The sequence below is a fragment of the Pseudorasbora parva genome, chromosome 6, assembly GCF_024679245.1.
Source record: "Pseudorasbora parva isolate DD20220531a chromosome 6, ASM2467924v1, whole genome shotgun sequence".
NCBI lineage: Eukaryota > Metazoa > Chordata > Actinopteri > Cypriniformes > Gobionidae > Pseudorasbora > Pseudorasbora parva.
In genome coordinates this window covers 47,567,298-47,584,202 of record NC_090177.1, presented here as the reverse complement: position 1 = coordinate 47,584,202, position 16,905 = coordinate 47,567,298, and the positions used below count along the sequence as shown (strand labels likewise).

The following is a 16,905-nucleotide window of genomic DNA, read 5'->3' as shown; positions in this document are numbered from 1 at the left end:
ATGTCATTCAGAAAGTAGGATGCTATTTTCTAGACTGGATGTGAAGGGTACAGTACACCAGGAAAAATTAACCCAGCTGGAAATTCTAGATGTGTGCTGAATCTGAAGTTAGAGATGAAAATGTGCTTAAACAAAGTTGCTTCACGACCTAACGCTTGAAGCAAACAAAGCATCACGTAGTTGGCAGGGTTCGAACCTGCGCGGGGAGACCCCAATGGATTTCAAGTCCATCGTCTTAACCTCTCGGCCACGACTATCCCATTTAGCGAGTAGCATGCTATTCTTTTGGCTGGATGTGAAGGGTAGAGTACACCAGGTAGAATTCATCCAGCTAGAAAATCTGGATGTGTGCTGCACCTGAAGTTAGAGAAGACATTGAACTCAAACAAAGCTTCTCAAAGACACAATACTTGGAGGAAACAGACAAAGTATCACGTAGTCGGCAGGGTTCGAACCTGCGCGGGGAGACCACAATGGATTTCTAGTCCATCGCCTTAACCTCTCGGCCACGACTATCCCATTTAGCGAGTAGCATGCTATTTTTTTGGCTGGATGTGAAGGGTAGAGTACACCAGGTAGAATGCATCCAGCTAGAAAATCTGGATGTGTGCTGCACCTGAAGTTAGAGAAGACATTGAACTCAAACAAAGCTGCTCAAAGACACAATACTTTGAGGAAACAGACAAAGTATCACGTAGTCGGCAGGGTTCGAACCTGCGCGGGGAGACCCCAATGGATTTCAAGTCCATCGCCTTAACCTCTCGGCCACGACTACCACATTTGGTAAGCAGCATGCTATTTTTTGGCTGGATGTGTAGGGTAGAGTACACCAGGTACAAAGCATCCAGCTACAAAATTTAGATGTGTTCTGCATATGAAGTTAGAGAAGATAATGAGCTCAAACAAAGCACCTGAAAGAAAAAATGCTTGTAGCAAATAGACAAACCACCACGTAGTCGGCAGGGTTCGAACCTGCGCGGGTAGACCCCAATGGATTTCAAGTCCATCGCCTTAACCTCTCGGCCACGACTACCCCGTTTAGTGAGCAGCATGCTATTTTTTGGCTGGATGTGTAGGGTAGAGTACACCAGGTAGAATGCATCCAGCTACAAAATCTGGATGTGTGCTGCACCTGAAGTTAGAGAAGACATTGAACTCAAACAAAGCTCCTCAAAGACACAATGCTTGGAAGAAACAGACAAAGTATCACGTAGTCAGCAGGGTTCGAACCTGCGCGGGGAGACCCCAATGGATTTCAAGTCCATCGCCTTAACCTCTTGGCCACGACTACCACATTTGGTAAGCAGCATGCTATTTTTTGGCTGGATGTGTAGGGTAGAGTACACCAGGTACAAAGCATCCAGCTACAAAATTTAGATGTGTTCTGCATATGAAGTTAGAGAAGACAATGAGCTCAAACAAAGCTCCTGAAAGAAAAAATGCATGTAGCAAACAGACAAACCACCACGTAGTCGGCAGGGTTCGAACCTGCGCGGGGAAACCCCAATGGATTTCGAGTCCATCGCCTTAACCTCTCGGCCACGACTACCCCATTTAGTGAGCAGCATGCTATTTTTTGCCTGGAAGTGTAGGCTAGAGTTCACCAGGTACAATGCACCCAGCTATAAAATCTAGATGTGTGCTGCACCTGAAGATAGAGTAGACAGCAGGGTTTTAACCTGCGCAGGTAAAACCCAATGGATTTCAAGTCAATCACCTTAACCTCTTGGCCACAACAATGTGATTCAGAAAGTAGGATGCTATTTTCTAGACTGGATGTGAAGGGTACAGTACACCAGGAAAAATTAACCCAGCTGGAAATTCTAGATGTGTGCTGAATCTGAAGTTAGAGATGAAAATGTGCTCAAACAGAGTTGCTTCACGACCTAATGCTTGAAGCAAACAAAGCATCACGTAGTCGGCAGGGTTCGAACCTGCGCGGGGAGACCCCAATGGATTTCAAGTCCATCGCCTTAACCTCTCGGCCACGACTACCACACTTGGTAAGCAGCATGCTATTTTTTGGCTGGATGTGTAGGGTAGAGTACACCAGGTACAAAGCATCCAGCTACAAAATTTAGATGTGTTCTGCATATGAAGTTAGAGAAGATAATGAGCTCAAATAAAGCACCTGAAGGAAAAAATGCTTGTAGCAAATAGACAAACCACCACATAGTCCGCAGGGTTTGAACCTGCGCGGGGAGACCCCAATGGATTTCAAGTCCATCGCCTTAACCTCTCGGCCACGACTACCCCATTTAGTGAGCAGCATGCTATTTTTTGGCTTGATGTGAAGGGTAGAGGTCACCAGGTACAAAGCATCCAGCTACAAAATCTGGATGTGTGCTGCACCTGAAGTTAGAGAAGACATTGAACTCAAACAAAGCTTCTCAAAGACACAATACTTGGAGGAAACAGACAAAGTATCACGTAGTCGGCAGGGTTCGAACCTGCGCGGGGAGACCCCAATGGATTTCAAGTCCATCGCCTTAACCTCTCGGCCACGACTACCACATTTGGTAAGCAGCATGCTATTTTTTGGCTGGATGTGTAGGGTAGAGTACACCAGGTACAAAGCATCCAGCTACAAAATTTAGATGTGTTCTGCATATGAAGTTAGAGAAGATAATGAGCTCAAACAAAGCACCTGAAAGAAAAAATGCTTGTAGCAAACAGACAAACCACCCCGTAGTCGGCAGGGTTTGAACCTGCGCGAGGGAAACCCCAATGGATTTCAAGTCCATCGCCTTAACCTCTCGGCCACGACTACCCCATTTATTGAGCAGCATGATATTTTTTTGGCTGGATGTAAAGGGTAGATTACACCAGGTAGAATGGACCAGGCTACAAAATTTAGATGTGTGCTGCATCTGAAGTTAGAGAAGACAATGAGCTCAAACAAAGCTCCTGAAAGAAAAAATGCATGTAGCAAACAGACAGACCACCACGTAGTCGGCAGGGTTCGAACCTGCGCGGGGAAACCCCACTGGATTTCGAGTCCATCGCCTTAACCTCTCGGCAACAACTACCCCATTTAGTGAGCAGCATGCTATTTTTTGGCTGGATGTGTAGGCTAGAGTTCTCCAGGTACAATGCACCCAGCTATAAAATCTAGATGTGTGCTGCACCTGAAGATAGAGTAGACAGCAGGGTTTTAACCTGCGCAGGTAAAACCCAATGGATTTCAAGTCAATCACCTTAACCTCTTGGCCACAACAATGTCATTCAGAAAGTAGGATGCTATTTTCTAGACTGGATGTGAAGGGTACAGTACACCAGGAAAAATTAACCCAGCTGGAAATTCTAGATGTGTGCTGAATCTGAAGTTAGAGATGAAAATGTGCTTAAACAAAGTTGCTTCACGACCTAACGCTTGAAGCACACAAAGCATCACGTAGTTGGCAGGGTTCGAACCTGCGCGGGGAGACCCCAATGGATTTCAAGTCCATCGCCTTAACCTCTCGGCCACGACTATCCCATTTAGCGAGTAGCATGCTATTTTTTTGGCTGGATGTGAAGGGTAGAGTACACCAGGTAGAATGCATCCAGCTAGAAAATCTGGATGTGTGCTGCACCTGAAGTTAGAGAAGACATTGAACTCAAACAAAGCTTCTCAAAGACACAATACTTGGAGGAAACAGACAAAGTATCACGTAGTCGGCAGGGTTCGAACCTGCGCGGGGAGAACCCAATGGATGTCAAGTCCATCGCCTTAACCTCTCGGCTACGACTACCACATTTGGTAAGCAGCATGCTATTTTTTGGCTGGATGTGTAGGGTAGAGTACACCAGGTACAAAGCATCAAGCTACAAAATTTAGATGTGTTCTGCATATGAAGTTAGAGAAGATAATGAGCTCAAACAAAGCACCTGAAAGAAAAAATGCTTGTAGCAAATAGACAAACCACCACATAGTCGGCAGGGTTTGAACCTGCGCGGGTAGACCCCAAATGGATTTCAAGTCCATCGCCTTAACCTCTCGGCCACGACTACCCCATTTAGCGAGCAGCATGCTATTTTTTGGCTTGATGTGAAGGGTAGAGGTCACCAGGTACAAAGCATCCAGCTACAAAATCTGGATGTGTGCTGCACCTGAAGTAAGAGAAGACATTGAACTCAAACAAAGCTTCTCAAAGACACAATACTTGGAGGAAACAGACAAAGTATCACGTAGTCGGCAGGGTTCGAACCTGCGCGGGGAGACCCCAATGGATTTCAAGTCCATCGCCTTTACCTCTCGGCAACGACTACCACATTTGGTAAGCAGCATAATATTTTTTGGCTGGATGTGTAGGGTAGAGTACACCAGGTACAAAGCATCCAGCTACAAAATTTAGATGTGTTCTGCATATGAAGTTAGAGAAGATAATGAGCTCAAACAAAGCACCTGAAAGAAAAAATGCTTGTAGCAAACAGACAAACCACCACGTAGCCGGCAGGGTTTGAACCTGCGCGAGGGAAACCCCAATGGATTTCAAGTCCATCGCCTTAACCTCTCGGCCACGACTACCCCATTTATTGAGCAGCAAGCTATTTTTTTGGCTGGATGTAAAGGGTAGATTACACCAGGTAGAATGGACCCGGCTACAAAATTTAGATGTGTGCTGCATCTGAAGTTAGAGAAGACAATGAGCTCAAACAAAGCTCCTGAAAGAAAAAATGCATGTAGCAAACAGACAAACCACCACGTAGTCGGCAGGGTTCGAACCTGCGCGGGGAAACCCCAATGGATTTCGAGTCCATCGCCTTAACCTCTCGGCCACGACTACCCCATTTAGTGAGCAGCATGCTATTTTTTGGCTGGATGTGTAGGCTAGAGTTCACCAGGTACAATGCACCCAGCTATAAAATCTAGATGTGTGCTGCACCTGAAGATAGAGTAGACAGCAGGGTTTTAACCTGCGCAGGTAAAACCCAATGGATTTCAAGTCAATCACCTTAACCTCTTGGCCACAACAATGTCATTCAGAAAGTAGGATGCTATTTTCTAGACTGGATGTGAAGGGTACAGTACACCAGGAAAAATTAACCCAGCTGGAAATTCTAGATGTGTGCTGAATCTGAAGTTAGAGATGAAAATGTGCTTAAACAAAGTTGCTTCACGACCTAACGCTTGAAGCAAACAAAGCATCACGTAGTTGGCAGGGTTCGAACCTGCGCGGGGAGACCCCAATGGATTTCAAGTCCATCGTCTTAACCTCTCGGCCACGACTATCCCATTTAGCGAGTAGCATGCTATTCTTTTGGCTGGATGTGAAGGGTAGAGTACACCAGGTAGAATTCATCCAGCTAGAAAATCTGGATGTGTGCTGCACCTGAAGTTAGAGAAGACATTGAACTCAAACAAAGCTTCTCAAAGACACAATACTTGGAGGAAACAGACAAAGTATCACGCAGTCGGCAGGGTTCGAACCTGCGCGGGGAGACCACAACGGATTTCAAGTCCATCGCCTTAACCTCTCGGCCACGACTACCCCGTTTAGTGAGCAGCATGCTATTTTTTTGGCTGAATGTGTAGGGTAGAGTACACCTGGTAGAATTCATCCAGCTAGAAAATCTGGATGTGTGCTGCACCTGAAGTTAGAGAAGACATTGAACTCAAACAAAGCTTCTCAAAGACACAATACTTGGAGGAAACAGACAAAGTATCATGTAGTCGGCAGGGTTCGAACCTGCGCTGGGAGACCCCAATGGATTTCAAGTCCATCGCCTTAACCTCTCGGCCACGACTACCCCGTTTCGTGAGCAGCATGCTATTTTATGGCTGAATGTGTAGGGTAGAGTACACCAGGTAGAATGCATCCTGCTACAAAATCTGGATGTGTGCTGCACCTGAAGTTAGAGAAGACATTGAACTCAAACAAAGCTTCTCAAAGACACAATACTTGGAGGAAACAGACAAAGTATCACGTAGTCGGCAGGGTTCGAACCTGCGCGGGGAGAACCCAATGGATGTCAAGTCCATCGCCTTAACCTCTCGGCTACGACTACCACATTTGGTAAGCAGCATGCTATTTTTTGGCTGGATGTGTAGGGTAGAGTACACCAGGTACAAAGCATCAAGCTACAAAATTTAGATGTGTTCTGCATATGAAGTTAGAGAAGATAATGAGCTCAAACAAAGCACCTGAAAGAAAAAATGCTTGTAGCAAATAGACAAACCACCACATAGTCGGCAGGGTTTGAACCTGCGCGGGGAGACCCCAATGGATTTCAAGTCCATCGCCTTAACCTCTCGGCCACGACTACCCCATTTAGCGAGCAGCATGCTATTTTTTGGCTTGATGTGAAGGGTAGAGGTCACCAGGTACAAAGCATCCAGCTACAAAATCTGGATGTGTGCTGCACCTGAAGTTAGAGAAGACATTGAACTCAAACAAAGCTTCTCAAAGACACAATACTTGGAGGAAACAGACAAAGTATCACGTAGTCGGCAGGGTTCGAACCTGCGCGGGGAGACCCCAATGGATTTCAAGTCCATCGCCTTAACCTCTCGGCAACGACTACCACATTTGGTAAGCAGCATAATATTTTTTGGCTGGATGTGTAGGGTAGAGTACACCAGGTACAAAGCATCCAGCTACAAAATTTAGATGTGTTCTGCATATGAAGTTAGAGAAGATAATGAGCTCAAACAAAGCACCTGAAAGAAAAAATGCTTGTAGCAAACAGACAAACCACCACGTAGTCGGCAGGGTTTGAACCTGCGCGAGGGAAACCCCAATGGATTTCAAGTCCATCGCCTTAACCTCTCGGCCACGACTACCCCATTTATTGAGCAGCAAGCTATTTTTTTGGCTGGATGTAAAGGGTAGATTACACCAGGTAGAATGGACCCGGCTACAAAATTTAGATGTGTGCTGCATCTGAAGTTAGAGAAGACAATGAGCTCAAACAAAGCTCCTGAAAGAAAAAATGCATGTAGCAAACAGACAAACCACCACGTAGTCGGCAGGGTTCGAACCTGCGCGGGGAAACCCCAATGGATTTCGAGTCCATCGCCTTAACCTCTCGGCCACGACTACCCCATTTAGTGAGCAGCATGCTATTTTTTGGCTGGATGTGTAGGCTAGAGTTCACCAGGTACAATGCACCCAGCTATAAAATCTAGATGTGTGCTGCACCTGAAGATAGAGTAGACAGCAGGGTTTTAACCTGCGCAGGTAAAACCCAATGGATTTCAAGTCAATCACCTTAACCTCTTGGCCACAACAATGTCATTCAGAAAGTAGGATGCTATTTTCTAGACTGGATGTGAAGGGTACAGTACACCAGGAAAAATTAACCCAGCTGGAAATTCTAGATGTGTGCTGAATCTGAAGTTAGAGATGAAAATGTGCTTAAACAAAGTTGCTTCACGACCTAACGCTTGAAGCAAACAAAGCATCACGTAGTTGGCAGGGTTCGAACCTGCGCGGGGAGACCCCAATGGATTTCAAGTCCATCGTCTTAACCTCTCGGCCACGACTATCCCATTTAGCGAGTAGCATGCTATTCTTTTGGCTGGATGTGAAGGGTAGAGTACACCAGGTAGAATTCATCCAGCTAGAAAATCTGGATGTGTGCTGCACCTGAAGTTAGAGAAGACATTGAACTCAAACAAAGCTTCTCAAAGACACAATACTTGGAGGAAACAGACAAAGTATCACGTAGTCGGCAGGGTTCGAACCTGCGCGGGGAGACCACAATGGATTTCTAGTCCATCGCCTTAACCTCTCGGCCACGACTATCCCATTTAGCGAGTAGCATGCTATTTTTTTGGCTGGATGTGAAGGGTAGAGTACACCAGGTAGAATGCATCCAGCTAGAAAATCTGGATGTGTGCTGCACCTGAAGTTAGAGAAGACATTGAACTCAAACAAAGCTGCTCAAAGACACAATACTTTGAGGAAACAGACAAAGTATCACGTAGTCGGCAGGGTTCGAACCTGCGCGGGGAGACCCCAATGGATTTCAAGTCCATCGCCTTAACCTCTCGGCCACGACTACCACATTTGGTAAGCAGCATGCTATTTTTTGGCTGGATGTGTAGGGTAGAGTACACCAGGTACAAAGCATCCAGCTACAAAATTTAGATGTGTTCTGCATATGAAGTTAGAGAAGATAATGAGCTCAAACAAAGCACCTGAAAGAAAAAATGCTTGTAGCAAATAGACAAACCACCACGTAGTCGGCAGGGTTCGAACCTGCGCGGGTAGACCCCAATGGATTTCAAGTCCATCGCCTTAACCTCTCGGCCACGACTACCCCGTTTAGTGAGCAGCATGCTATTTTTTGGCTGGATGTGTAGGGTAGAGTACACCAGGTAGAATGCATCCAGCTACAAAATCTGGATGTGTGCTGCACCTGAAGTTAGAGAAGACATTGAACTCAAACAAAGCTCCTCAAAGACACAATGCTTGGAAGAAACAGACAAAGTATCACGTAGTCAGCAGGGTTCGAACCTGCGCGGGGAGACCCCAATGGATTTCAAGTCCATCGCCTTAACCTCTTGGCCACGACTACCACATTTGGTAAGCAGCATGCTATTTTTTGGCTGGATGTGTAGGGTAGAGTACACCAGGTACAAAGCATCCAGCTACAAAATTTAGATGTGTTCTGCATATGAAGTTAGAGAAGACAATGAGCTCAAACAAAGCTCCTGAAAGAAAAAATGCATGTAGCAAACAGACAAACCACCACGTAGTCGGCAGGGTTCGAACCTGCGCGGGGAAACCCCAATGGATTTCGAGTCCATCGCCTTAACCTCTCGGCCACGACTACCCCATTTAGTGAGCAGCATGCTATTTTTTGCCTGGAAGTGTAGGCTAGAGTTCACCAGGTACAATGCACCCAGCTATAAAATCTAGATGTGTGCTGCACCTGAAGATAGAGTAGACAGCAGGGTTTTAACCTGCGCAGGTAAAACCCAATGGATTTCAAGTCAATCACCTTAACCTCTTGGCCACAACAATGTGATTCAGAAAGTAGGATGCTATTTTCTAGACTGGATGTGAAGGGTACAGTACACCAGGAAAAATTAACCCAGCTGGAAATTCTAGATGTGTGCTGAATCTGAAGTTAGAGATGAAAATGTGCTCAAACAGAGTTGCTTCACGACCTAATGCTTGAAGCAAACAAAGCATCACGTAGTCGGCAGGGTTCGAACCTGCGCGGGGAGACCCCAATGGATTTCAAGTCCATCGCCTTAACCTCTCGGCCACGACTACCACACTTGGTAAGCAGCATGCTATTTTTTGGCTGGATGTGTAGGGTAGAGTACACCAGGTACAAAGCATCCAGCTACAAAATTTAGATGTGTTCTGCATATGAAGTTAGAGAAGATAATGAGCTCAAATAAAGCACCTGAAGGAAAAAATGCTTGTAGCAAATAGACAAACCACCACATAGTCCGCAGGGTTTGAACCTGCGCGGGGAGACCCCAATGGATTTCAAGTCCATCGCCTTAACCTCTCGGCCACGACTACCCCATTTAGTGAGCAGCATGCTATTTTTTGGCTTGATGTGAAGGGTAGAGGTCACCAGGTACAAAGCATCCAGCTACAAAATCTGGATGTGTGCTGCACCTGAAGTTAGAGAAGACATTGAACTCAAACAAAGCTTCTCAAAGACACAATACTTGGAGGAAACAGACAAAGTATCACGTAGTCGGCAGGGTTCGAACCTGCGCGGGGAGACCCCAATGGATTTCAAGTCCATCGCCTTAACCTCTCGGCCACGACTACCACATTTGGTAAGCAGCATGCTATTTTTTGGCTGGATGTGTAGGGTAGAGTACACCAGGTACAAAGCATCCAGCTACAAAATTTAGATGTGTTCTGCATATGAAGTTAGAGAAGATAATGAGCTCAAACAAAGCACCTGAAAGAAAAAATGCTTGTAGCAAACAGACAAACCACCCCGTAGTCGGCAGGGTTTGAACCTGCGCGAGGGAAACCCCAATGGATTTCAAGTCCATCGCCTTAACCTCTCGGCCACGACTACCCCATTTATTGAGCAGCATGATATTTTTTTGGCTGGATGTAAAGGGTAGATTACACCAGGTAGAATGGACCAGGCTACAAAATTTAGATGTGTGCTGCATCTGAAGTTAGAGAAGACAATGAGCTCAAACAAAGCTCCTGAAAGAAAAAATGCATGTAGCAAACAGACAGACCACCACGTAGTCGGCAGGGTTCGAACCTGCGCGGGGAAACCCCACTGGATTTCGAGTCCATCGCCTTAACCTCTCGGCAACAACTACCCCATTTAGTGAGCAGCATGCTATTTTTTGGCTGGATGTGTAGGCTAGAGTTCTCCAGGTACAATGCACCCAGCTATAAAATCTAGATGTGTGCTGCACCTGAAGATAGAGTAGACAGCAGGGTTTTAACCTGCGCAGGTAAAACCCAATGGATTTCAAGTCAATCACCTTAACCTCTTGGCCACAACAATGTCATTCAGAAAGTAGGATGCTATTTTCTAGACTGGATGTGAAGGGTACAGTACACCAGGAAAAATTAACCCAGCTGGAAATTCTAGATGTGTGCTGAATCTGAAGTTAGAGATGAAAATGTGCTTAAACAAAGTTGCTTCACGACCTAACGCTTGAAGCACACAAAGCATCACGTAGTTGGCAGGGTTCGAACCTGCGCGGGGAGACCCCAATGGATTTCAAGTCCATCGCCTTAACCTCTCGGCCACGACTATCCCATTTAGCGAGTAGCATGCTATTTTTTTGGCTGGATGTGAAGGGTAGAGTACACCAGGTAGAATGCATCCAGCTAGAAAATCTGGATGTGTGCTGCACCTGAAGTTAGAGAAGACATTGAACTCAAACAAAGCTTCTCAAAGACACAATACTTGGAGGAAACAGACAAAGTATCACGTAGTCGGCAGGGTTCGAACCTGCGCGGGGAGAACCCAATGGATGTCAAGTCCATCGCCTTAACCTCTCGGCTACGACTACCACATTTGGTAAGCAGCATGCTATTTTTTGGCTGGATGTGTAGGGTAGAGTACACCAGGTACAAAGCATCAAGCTACAAAATTTAGATGTGTTCTGCATATGAAGTTAGAGAAGATAATGAGCTCAAACAAAGCACCTGAAAGAAAAAATGCTTGTAGCAAATAGACAAACCACCACATAGTCGGCAGGGTTTGAACCTGCGCGGGTAGACCCCAAATGGATTTCAAGTCCATCGCCTTAACCTCTCGGCCACGACTACCCCATTTAGCGAGCAGCATGCTATTTTTTGGCTTGATGTGAAGGGTAGAGGTCACCAGGTACAAAGCATCCAGCTACAAAATCTGGATGTGTGCTGCACCTGAAGTAAGAGAAGACATTGAACTCAAACAAAGCTTCTCAAAGACACAATACTTGGAGGAAACAGACAAAGTATCACGTAGTCGGCAGGGTTCGAACCTGCGCGGGGAGACCCCAATGGATTTCAAGTCCATCGCCTTTACCTCTCGGCAACGACTACCACATTTGGTAAGCAGCATAATATTTTTTGGCTGGATGTGTAGGGTAGAGTACACCAGGTACAAAGCATCCAGCTACAAAATTTAGATGTGTTCTGCATATGAAGTTAGAGAAGATAATGAGCTCAAACAAAGCACCTGAAAGAAAAAATGCTTGTAGCAAACAGACAAACCACCACGTAGCCGGCAGGGTTTGAACCTGCGCGAGGGAAACCCCAATGGATTTCAAGTCCATCGCCTTAACCTCTCGGCCACGACTACCCCATTTATTGAGCAGCAAGCTATTTTTTTGGCTGGATGTAAAGGGTAGATTACACCAGGTAGAATGGACCCGGCTACAAAATTTAGATGTGTGCTGCATCTGAAGTTAGAGAAGACAATGAGCTCAAACAAAGCTCCTGAAAGAAAAAATGCATGTAGCAAACAGACAAACCACCACGTAGTCGGCAGGGTTCGAACCTGCGCGGGGAAACCCCAATGGATTTCGAGTCCATCGCCTTAACCTCTCGGCCACGACTACCCCATTTAGTGAGCAGCATGCTATTTTTTGGCTGGATGTGTAGGCTAGAGTTCACCAGGTACAATGCACCCAGCTATAAAATCTAGATGTGTGCTGCACCTGAAGATAGAGTAGACAGCAGGGTTTTAACCTGCGCAGGTAAAACCCAATGGATTTCAAGTCAATCACCTTAACCTCTTGGCCACAACAATGTCATTCAGAAAGTAGGATGCTATTTTCTAGACTGGATGTGAAGGGTACAGTACACCAGGAAAAATTAACCCAGCTGGAAATTCTAGATGTGTGCTGAATCTGAAGTTAGAGATGAAAATGTGCTTAAACAAAGTTGCTTCACGACCTAACGCTTGAAGCAAACAAAGCATCACGTAGTTGGCAGGGTTCGAACCTGCGCGGGGAGACCCCAATGGATTTCAAGTCCATCGTCTTAACCTCTCGGCCACGACTATCCCATTTAGCGAGTAGCATGCTATTCTTTTGGCTGGATGTGAAGGGTAGAGTACACCAGGTAGAATTCATCCAGCTAGAAAATCTGGATGTGTGCTGCACCTGAAGTTAGAGAAGACATTGAACTCAAACAAAGCTTCTCAAAGACACAATACTTGGAGGAAACAGACAAAGTATCACGCAGTCGGCAGGGTTCGAACCTGCGCGGGGAGACCACAACGGATTTCAAGTCCATCGCCTTAACCTCTCGGCCACGACTACCCCGTTTAGTGAGCAGCATGCTATTTTTTTGGCTGAATGTGTAGGGTAGAGTACACCTGGTAGAATTCATCCAGCTAGAAAATCTGGATGTGTGCTGCACCTGAAGTTAGAGAAGACATTGAACTCAAACAAAGCTTCTCAAAGACACAATACTTGGAGGAAACAGACAAAGTATCATGTAGTCGGCAGGGTTCGAACCTGCGCTGGGAGACCCCAATGGATTTCAAGTCCATCGCCTTAACCTCTCGGCCACGACTACCCCGTTTCGTGAGCAGCATGCTATTTTATGGCTGAATGTGTAGGGTAGAGTACACCAGGTAGAATGCATCCTGCTACAAAATCTGGATGTGTGCTGCACCTGAAGTTAGAGAAGACATTGAACTCAAACAAAGCTTCTCAAAGACACAATACTTGGAGGAAACAGACAAAGTATCACGTAGTCGGCAGGGTTCGAACCTGCGCGGGGAGAACCCAATGGATGTCAAGTCCATCGCCTTAACCTCTCGGCTACGACTACCACATTTGGTAAGCAGCATGCTATTTTTTGGCTGGATGTGTAGGGTAGAGTACACCAGGTACAAAGCATCAAGCTACAAAATTTAGATGTGTTCTGCATATGAAGTTAGAGAAGATAATGAGCTCAAACAAAGCACCTGAAAGAAAAAATGCTTGTAGCAAATAGACAAACCACCACATAGTCGGCAGGGTTTGAACCTGCGCGGGGAGACCCCAATGGATTTCAAGTCCATCGCCTTAACCTCTCGGCCACGACTACCCCATTTAGCGAGCAGCATGCTATTTTTTGGCTTGATGTGAAGGGTAGAGGTCACCAGGTACAAAGCATCCAGCTACAATATCTGGATGTGTGCTGCACCTGAAGTTAGAGAAGACATTGAACTCAAACAAAGCTTCTCAAAGACACAATACTTGGAGGAAACAGACAAAGTATCACGTAGTCGGCAGGGTTCGAACCTGCGCGGGGAGACCCCAATGGATTTCAAGTCCATCGCCTTAACCTCTCGGCAACGACTACCACATTTGGTAAGCAGCATAATATTTTTTGGCTGGATGTGTAGGGTAGAGTACACCAGGTACAAAGCATCCAGCTACAAAATTTAGATGTGTTCTGCATATGAAGTTAGAGAAGATAATGAGCTCAAACAAAGCACCTGAAAGAAAAAATGCTTGTAGCAAACAGACAAACCACCACGTAGTCGGCAGGGTTTGAACCTGCGCGAGGGAAACCCCAATGGATTTCAAGTCCATCGCCTTAACCTCTCGGCCACGACTACCCCATTTATTGAGCAGCAAGCTATTTTTTTGGCTGGATGTAAAGGGTAGATTACACCAGGTAGAATGGACCCGGCTACAAAATTTAGATGTGTGCTGCATCTGAAGTTAGAGAAGACAATGAGCTCAAACAAAGCTCCTGAAAGAAAAAATGCATGTAGCAAACAGACAAACCACCACGTAGTCGGCAGGGTTCGAACCTGCGCGGGGAAACCCCAATGGATTTCGAGTCCATCGCCTTAACCTCTCGGCCACGACTACCCCATTTAGTGAGCAGCATGCTATTTTTTGGCTGGATGTGTAGGCTAGAGTTCACCAGGTACAATGCACCCAGCTATAAAATCTAGATGTGTGCTGCACCTGAAGATAGAGTAGACAGCAGGGTTTTAACCTGCGCAGGTAAAACCCAATGGATTTCAAGTCAATCACCTTAACCTCTTGGCCACAACAATGTCATTCAGAAAGTAGGATGCTATTTTCTAGACTGGATGTGAAGGGTACAGTACACCAGGAAAAATTAACCCAGCTGGAAATTCTAGATGTGTGCTGAATCTGAAGTTAGAGATGAAAATGTGCTTAAACAAAGTTGCTTCACGACCTAACGCTTGAAGCAAACAAAGCATCACGTAGTTGGCAGGGTTCGAACCTGCGCGGGGAGACCCCAATGGATTTCAAGTCCATCGTCTTAACCTCTCGGCCACGACTATCCCATTTAGCGAGTAGCATGCTATTCTTTTGGCTGGATGTGAAGGGTAGAGTACACCAGGTAGAATTCATCCAGCTAGAAAATCTGGATGTGTGCTGCACCTGAAGTTAGAGAAGACATTGAACTCAAACAAAGCTTCTCAAAGACACAATACTTGGAGGAAACAGACAAAGTATCACGTAGTCGGCAGGGTTCGAACCTGCGCGGGGAGACCACAATGGATTTCTAGTCCATCGCCTTAACCTCTCGGCCACGACTATCCCATTTAGCGAGTAGCATGCTATTTTTTTGGCTGGATGTGAAGGGTAGAGTACACCAGGTAGAATGCATCCAGCTAGAAAATCTGGATGTGTGCTGCACCTGAAGTTAGAGAAGACATTGAACTCAAACAAAGCTGCTCAAAGACACAATACTTTGAGGAAACAGACAAAGTATCACGTAGTCGGCAGGGTTCGAACCTGCGCGGGGAGACCCCAATGGATTTCAAGTCCATCGCCTTAACCTCTCGGCCACGACTACCACATTTGGTAAGCAGCATGCTATTTTTTGGCTGGATGTGTAGGGTAGAGTACACCAGGTACAAAGCATCCAGCTACAAAATTTAGATGTGTTCTGCATATGAAGTTAGAGAAGATAATGAGCTCAAACAAAGCACCTGAAAGAAAAAATGCTTGTAGCAAATAGACAAACCACCACGTAGTCGGCAGGGTTCGAACCTGCGCGGGTAGACCCCAATGGATTTCAAGTCCATCGCCTTAACCTCTCGGCCACGACTACCCCGTTTAGTGAGCAGCATGCTATTTTTTGGCTGGATGTGTAGGGTAGAGTACACCAGGTAGAATGCATCCAGCTACAAAATCTGGATGTGTGCTGCACCTGAAGTTAGAGAAGACATTGAACTCAAACAAAGCTCCTCAAAGACACAATGCTTGGAAGAAACAGACAAAGTATCACGTAGTCAGCAGGGTTCGAACCTGCGCGGGGAGACCCCAATGGATTTCAAGTCCATCGCCTTAACCTCTTGGCCACGACTACCACATTTGGTAAGCAGCATGCTATTTTTTGGCTGGATGTGTAGGGTAGAGTACACCAGGTACAAAGCATCCAGCTACAAAATTTAGATGTGTTCTGCATATGAAGTTAGAGAAGACAATGAGCTCAAACAAAGCTCCTGAAAGAAAAAATGCATGTAGCAAACAGACAAACCACCACGTAGTCGGCAGGGTTCGAACCTGCGCGGGGAAACCCCAATGGATTTCGAGTCCATCGCCTTAACCTCTCGGCCACGACTACCCCATTTAGTGAGCAGCATGCTATTTTTTGCCTGGAAGTGTAGGCTAGAGTTCACCAGGTACAATGCACCCAGCTATAAAATCTAGATGTGTGCTGCACCTGAAGATAGAGTAGACAGCAGGGTTTTAACCTGCGCAGGTAAAACCCAATGGATTTCAAGTCAATCACCTTAACCTCTTGGCCACAACAATGTGATTCAGAAAGTAGGATGCTATTTTCTAGACTGGATGTGAAGGGTACAGTACACCAGGAAAAATTAACCCAGCTGGAAATTCTAGATGTGTGCTGAATCTGAAGTTAGAGATGAAAATGTGCTCAAACAGAGTTGCTTCACGACCTAATGCTTGAAGCAAACAAAGCATCACGTAGTCGGCAGGGTTCGAACCTGCGCGGGGAGACCCCAATGGATTTCAAGTCCATCGCCTTAACCTCTCGGCCACGACTACCACACTTGGTAAGCAGCATGCTATTTTTTGGCTGGATGTGTAGGGTAGAGTACACCAGGTACAAAGCATCCAGCTACAAAATTTAGATGTGTTCTGCATATGAAGTTAGAGAAGATAATGAGCTCAAATAAAGCACCTGAAGGAAAAAATGCTTGTAGCAAATAGACAAACCACCACATAGTCCGCAGGGTTTGAACCTGCGCGGGGAGACCCCAATGGATTTCAAGTCCATCGCCTTAACCTCTCGGCCACGACTACCCCATTTAGTGAGCAGCATGCTATTTTTTGGCTTGATGTGAAGGGTAGAGGTCACCAGGTACAAAGCATCCAGCTACAAAATCTGGATGTGTGCTGCACCTGAAGTTAGAGAAGACATTGAACTCAAACAAAGCTTCTCAAAGACACAATACTTGGAGGAAACAGACAAAGTATCACGTAGTCGGCAGGGTTCGAACCTGCGCGGGGAGAACCCAATGGATGTC

The 16,905-nt window shown here is 45.9% G+C and overlaps 40 non-coding genes across 40 annotated transcripts; all 40 read right to left on the bottom strand.

The window, feature by feature from the left end:
* Positions 1-434: 434 nt before the first annotated feature.
* trnas-aga (transfer RNA serine (anticodon AGA)) lies at positions 435-516 on the bottom strand. Its single transcript has one exon. It is a non-coding gene; the product is annotated as a tRNA-Ser (tRNA).
* Positions 517-693: 177 nt separating this feature from the next.
* Positions 694-775, bottom strand: trnas-uga (transfer RNA serine (anticodon UGA)). The gene has a single exon. It is a non-coding gene; the product is annotated as a tRNA-Ser (tRNA).
* Positions 776-951: 176 nt separating this feature from the next.
* On the bottom strand, positions 952-1,033 carry trnas-uga (transfer RNA serine (anticodon UGA)). Its single transcript has one exon. It is a non-coding gene; the product is annotated as a tRNA-Ser (tRNA).
* A 176-nt stretch (positions 1,034-1,209) lies between these two features.
* On the bottom strand, positions 1,210-1,291 carry trnas-uga (transfer RNA serine (anticodon UGA)). Its single transcript has one exon. It is a non-coding gene; the product is annotated as a tRNA-Ser (tRNA).
* A 176-nt stretch (positions 1,292-1,467) lies between these two features.
* trnas-cga (transfer RNA serine (anticodon CGA)) lies at positions 1,468-1,549 on the bottom strand. Its single transcript has one exon. It is a non-coding gene; the product is annotated as a tRNA-Ser (tRNA).
* Positions 1,550-1,913: 364 nt separating this feature from the next.
* On the bottom strand, positions 1,914-1,995 carry trnas-uga (transfer RNA serine (anticodon UGA)). Its single transcript has one exon. It is a non-coding gene; the product is annotated as a tRNA-Ser (tRNA).
* Positions 1,996-2,429: 434 nt separating this feature from the next.
* trnas-uga (transfer RNA serine (anticodon UGA)) lies at positions 2,430-2,511 on the bottom strand. The gene has a single exon. It is a non-coding gene; the product is annotated as a tRNA-Ser (tRNA).
* A 176-nt stretch (positions 2,512-2,687) lies between these two features.
* Positions 2,688-2,770, bottom strand: trnas-uga (transfer RNA serine (anticodon UGA)). Its single transcript has one exon. It is a non-coding gene; the product is annotated as a tRNA-Ser (tRNA).
* Positions 2,771-2,947: 177 nt separating this feature from the next.
* trnas-cga (transfer RNA serine (anticodon CGA)) lies at positions 2,948-3,029 on the bottom strand. The gene has a single exon. It is a non-coding gene; the product is annotated as a tRNA-Ser (tRNA).
* Positions 3,030-4,169: 1,140 nt separating this feature from the next.
* On the bottom strand, positions 4,170-4,251 carry trnas-uga (transfer RNA serine (anticodon UGA)). The gene has a single exon. It is a non-coding gene; the product is annotated as a tRNA-Ser (tRNA).
* Positions 4,252-4,427: 176 nt separating this feature from the next.
* Positions 4,428-4,510, bottom strand: trnas-uga (transfer RNA serine (anticodon UGA)). Its single transcript has one exon. It is a non-coding gene; the product is annotated as a tRNA-Ser (tRNA).
* Positions 4,511-4,687: 177 nt separating this feature from the next.
* On the bottom strand, positions 4,688-4,769 carry trnas-cga (transfer RNA serine (anticodon CGA)). The gene has a single exon. It is a non-coding gene; the product is annotated as a tRNA-Ser (tRNA).
* An 882-nt stretch (positions 4,770-5,651) lies between these two features.
* Positions 5,652-5,733, bottom strand: trnas-uga (transfer RNA serine (anticodon UGA)). The gene has a single exon. It is a non-coding gene; the product is annotated as a tRNA-Ser (tRNA).
* Positions 5,734-6,167: 434 nt separating this feature from the next.
* trnas-uga (transfer RNA serine (anticodon UGA)) lies at positions 6,168-6,249 on the bottom strand. The gene has a single exon. It is a non-coding gene; the product is annotated as a tRNA-Ser (tRNA).
* Positions 6,250-6,425: 176 nt separating this feature from the next.
* trnas-uga (transfer RNA serine (anticodon UGA)) lies at positions 6,426-6,507 on the bottom strand. Its single transcript has one exon. It is a non-coding gene; the product is annotated as a tRNA-Ser (tRNA).
* A 176-nt stretch (positions 6,508-6,683) lies between these two features.
* On the bottom strand, positions 6,684-6,766 carry trnas-uga (transfer RNA serine (anticodon UGA)). Its single transcript has one exon. It is a non-coding gene; the product is annotated as a tRNA-Ser (tRNA).
* A 177-nt stretch (positions 6,767-6,943) lies between these two features.
* Positions 6,944-7,025, bottom strand: trnas-cga (transfer RNA serine (anticodon CGA)). The gene has a single exon. It is a non-coding gene; the product is annotated as a tRNA-Ser (tRNA).
* A 623-nt stretch (positions 7,026-7,648) lies between these two features.
* Positions 7,649-7,730, bottom strand: trnas-aga (transfer RNA serine (anticodon AGA)). Its single transcript has one exon. It is a non-coding gene; the product is annotated as a tRNA-Ser (tRNA).
* A 177-nt stretch (positions 7,731-7,907) lies between these two features.
* trnas-uga (transfer RNA serine (anticodon UGA)) lies at positions 7,908-7,989 on the bottom strand. Its single transcript has one exon. It is a non-coding gene; the product is annotated as a tRNA-Ser (tRNA).
* Positions 7,990-8,165: 176 nt separating this feature from the next.
* trnas-uga (transfer RNA serine (anticodon UGA)) lies at positions 8,166-8,247 on the bottom strand. Its single transcript has one exon. It is a non-coding gene; the product is annotated as a tRNA-Ser (tRNA).
* Positions 8,248-8,423: 176 nt separating this feature from the next.
* trnas-uga (transfer RNA serine (anticodon UGA)) lies at positions 8,424-8,505 on the bottom strand. Its single transcript has one exon. It is a non-coding gene; the product is annotated as a tRNA-Ser (tRNA).
* A 176-nt stretch (positions 8,506-8,681) lies between these two features.
* Positions 8,682-8,763, bottom strand: trnas-cga (transfer RNA serine (anticodon CGA)). Its single transcript has one exon. It is a non-coding gene; the product is annotated as a tRNA-Ser (tRNA).
* A 364-nt stretch (positions 8,764-9,127) lies between these two features.
* Positions 9,128-9,209, bottom strand: trnas-uga (transfer RNA serine (anticodon UGA)). Its single transcript has one exon. It is a non-coding gene; the product is annotated as a tRNA-Ser (tRNA).
* A 434-nt stretch (positions 9,210-9,643) lies between these two features.
* Positions 9,644-9,725, bottom strand: trnas-uga (transfer RNA serine (anticodon UGA)). The gene has a single exon. It is a non-coding gene; the product is annotated as a tRNA-Ser (tRNA).
* A 176-nt stretch (positions 9,726-9,901) lies between these two features.
* trnas-uga (transfer RNA serine (anticodon UGA)) lies at positions 9,902-9,984 on the bottom strand. The gene has a single exon. It is a non-coding gene; the product is annotated as a tRNA-Ser (tRNA).
* A 177-nt stretch (positions 9,985-10,161) lies between these two features.
* trnas-cga (transfer RNA serine (anticodon CGA)) lies at positions 10,162-10,243 on the bottom strand. Its single transcript has one exon. It is a non-coding gene; the product is annotated as a tRNA-Ser (tRNA).
* Positions 10,244-11,383: 1,140 nt separating this feature from the next.
* Positions 11,384-11,465, bottom strand: trnas-uga (transfer RNA serine (anticodon UGA)). Its single transcript has one exon. It is a non-coding gene; the product is annotated as a tRNA-Ser (tRNA).
* Positions 11,466-11,641: 176 nt separating this feature from the next.
* On the bottom strand, positions 11,642-11,724 carry trnas-uga (transfer RNA serine (anticodon UGA)). Its single transcript has one exon. It is a non-coding gene; the product is annotated as a tRNA-Ser (tRNA).
* A 177-nt stretch (positions 11,725-11,901) lies between these two features.
* On the bottom strand, positions 11,902-11,983 carry trnas-cga (transfer RNA serine (anticodon CGA)). Its single transcript has one exon. It is a non-coding gene; the product is annotated as a tRNA-Ser (tRNA).
* Positions 11,984-12,865: 882 nt separating this feature from the next.
* Positions 12,866-12,947, bottom strand: trnas-uga (transfer RNA serine (anticodon UGA)). Its single transcript has one exon. It is a non-coding gene; the product is annotated as a tRNA-Ser (tRNA).
* Positions 12,948-13,381: 434 nt separating this feature from the next.
* On the bottom strand, positions 13,382-13,463 carry trnas-uga (transfer RNA serine (anticodon UGA)). Its single transcript has one exon. It is a non-coding gene; the product is annotated as a tRNA-Ser (tRNA).
* A 176-nt stretch (positions 13,464-13,639) lies between these two features.
* On the bottom strand, positions 13,640-13,721 carry trnas-uga (transfer RNA serine (anticodon UGA)). The gene has a single exon. It is a non-coding gene; the product is annotated as a tRNA-Ser (tRNA).
* A 176-nt stretch (positions 13,722-13,897) lies between these two features.
* On the bottom strand, positions 13,898-13,980 carry trnas-uga (transfer RNA serine (anticodon UGA)). The gene has a single exon. It is a non-coding gene; the product is annotated as a tRNA-Ser (tRNA).
* Positions 13,981-14,157: 177 nt separating this feature from the next.
* trnas-cga (transfer RNA serine (anticodon CGA)) lies at positions 14,158-14,239 on the bottom strand. Its single transcript has one exon. It is a non-coding gene; the product is annotated as a tRNA-Ser (tRNA).
* A 623-nt stretch (positions 14,240-14,862) lies between these two features.
* Positions 14,863-14,944, bottom strand: trnas-aga (transfer RNA serine (anticodon AGA)). Its single transcript has one exon. It is a non-coding gene; the product is annotated as a tRNA-Ser (tRNA).
* Positions 14,945-15,121: 177 nt separating this feature from the next.
* Positions 15,122-15,203, bottom strand: trnas-uga (transfer RNA serine (anticodon UGA)). Its single transcript has one exon. It is a non-coding gene; the product is annotated as a tRNA-Ser (tRNA).
* Positions 15,204-15,379: 176 nt separating this feature from the next.
* On the bottom strand, positions 15,380-15,461 carry trnas-uga (transfer RNA serine (anticodon UGA)). The gene has a single exon. It is a non-coding gene; the product is annotated as a tRNA-Ser (tRNA).
* A 176-nt stretch (positions 15,462-15,637) lies between these two features.
* trnas-uga (transfer RNA serine (anticodon UGA)) lies at positions 15,638-15,719 on the bottom strand. The gene has a single exon. It is a non-coding gene; the product is annotated as a tRNA-Ser (tRNA).
* A 176-nt stretch (positions 15,720-15,895) lies between these two features.
* trnas-cga (transfer RNA serine (anticodon CGA)) lies at positions 15,896-15,977 on the bottom strand. Its single transcript has one exon. It is a non-coding gene; the product is annotated as a tRNA-Ser (tRNA).
* Positions 15,978-16,341: 364 nt separating this feature from the next.
* trnas-uga (transfer RNA serine (anticodon UGA)) lies at positions 16,342-16,423 on the bottom strand. Its single transcript has one exon. It is a non-coding gene; the product is annotated as a tRNA-Ser (tRNA).
* Between the last annotated feature and the right edge of the window lie 482 nt (positions 16,424-16,905).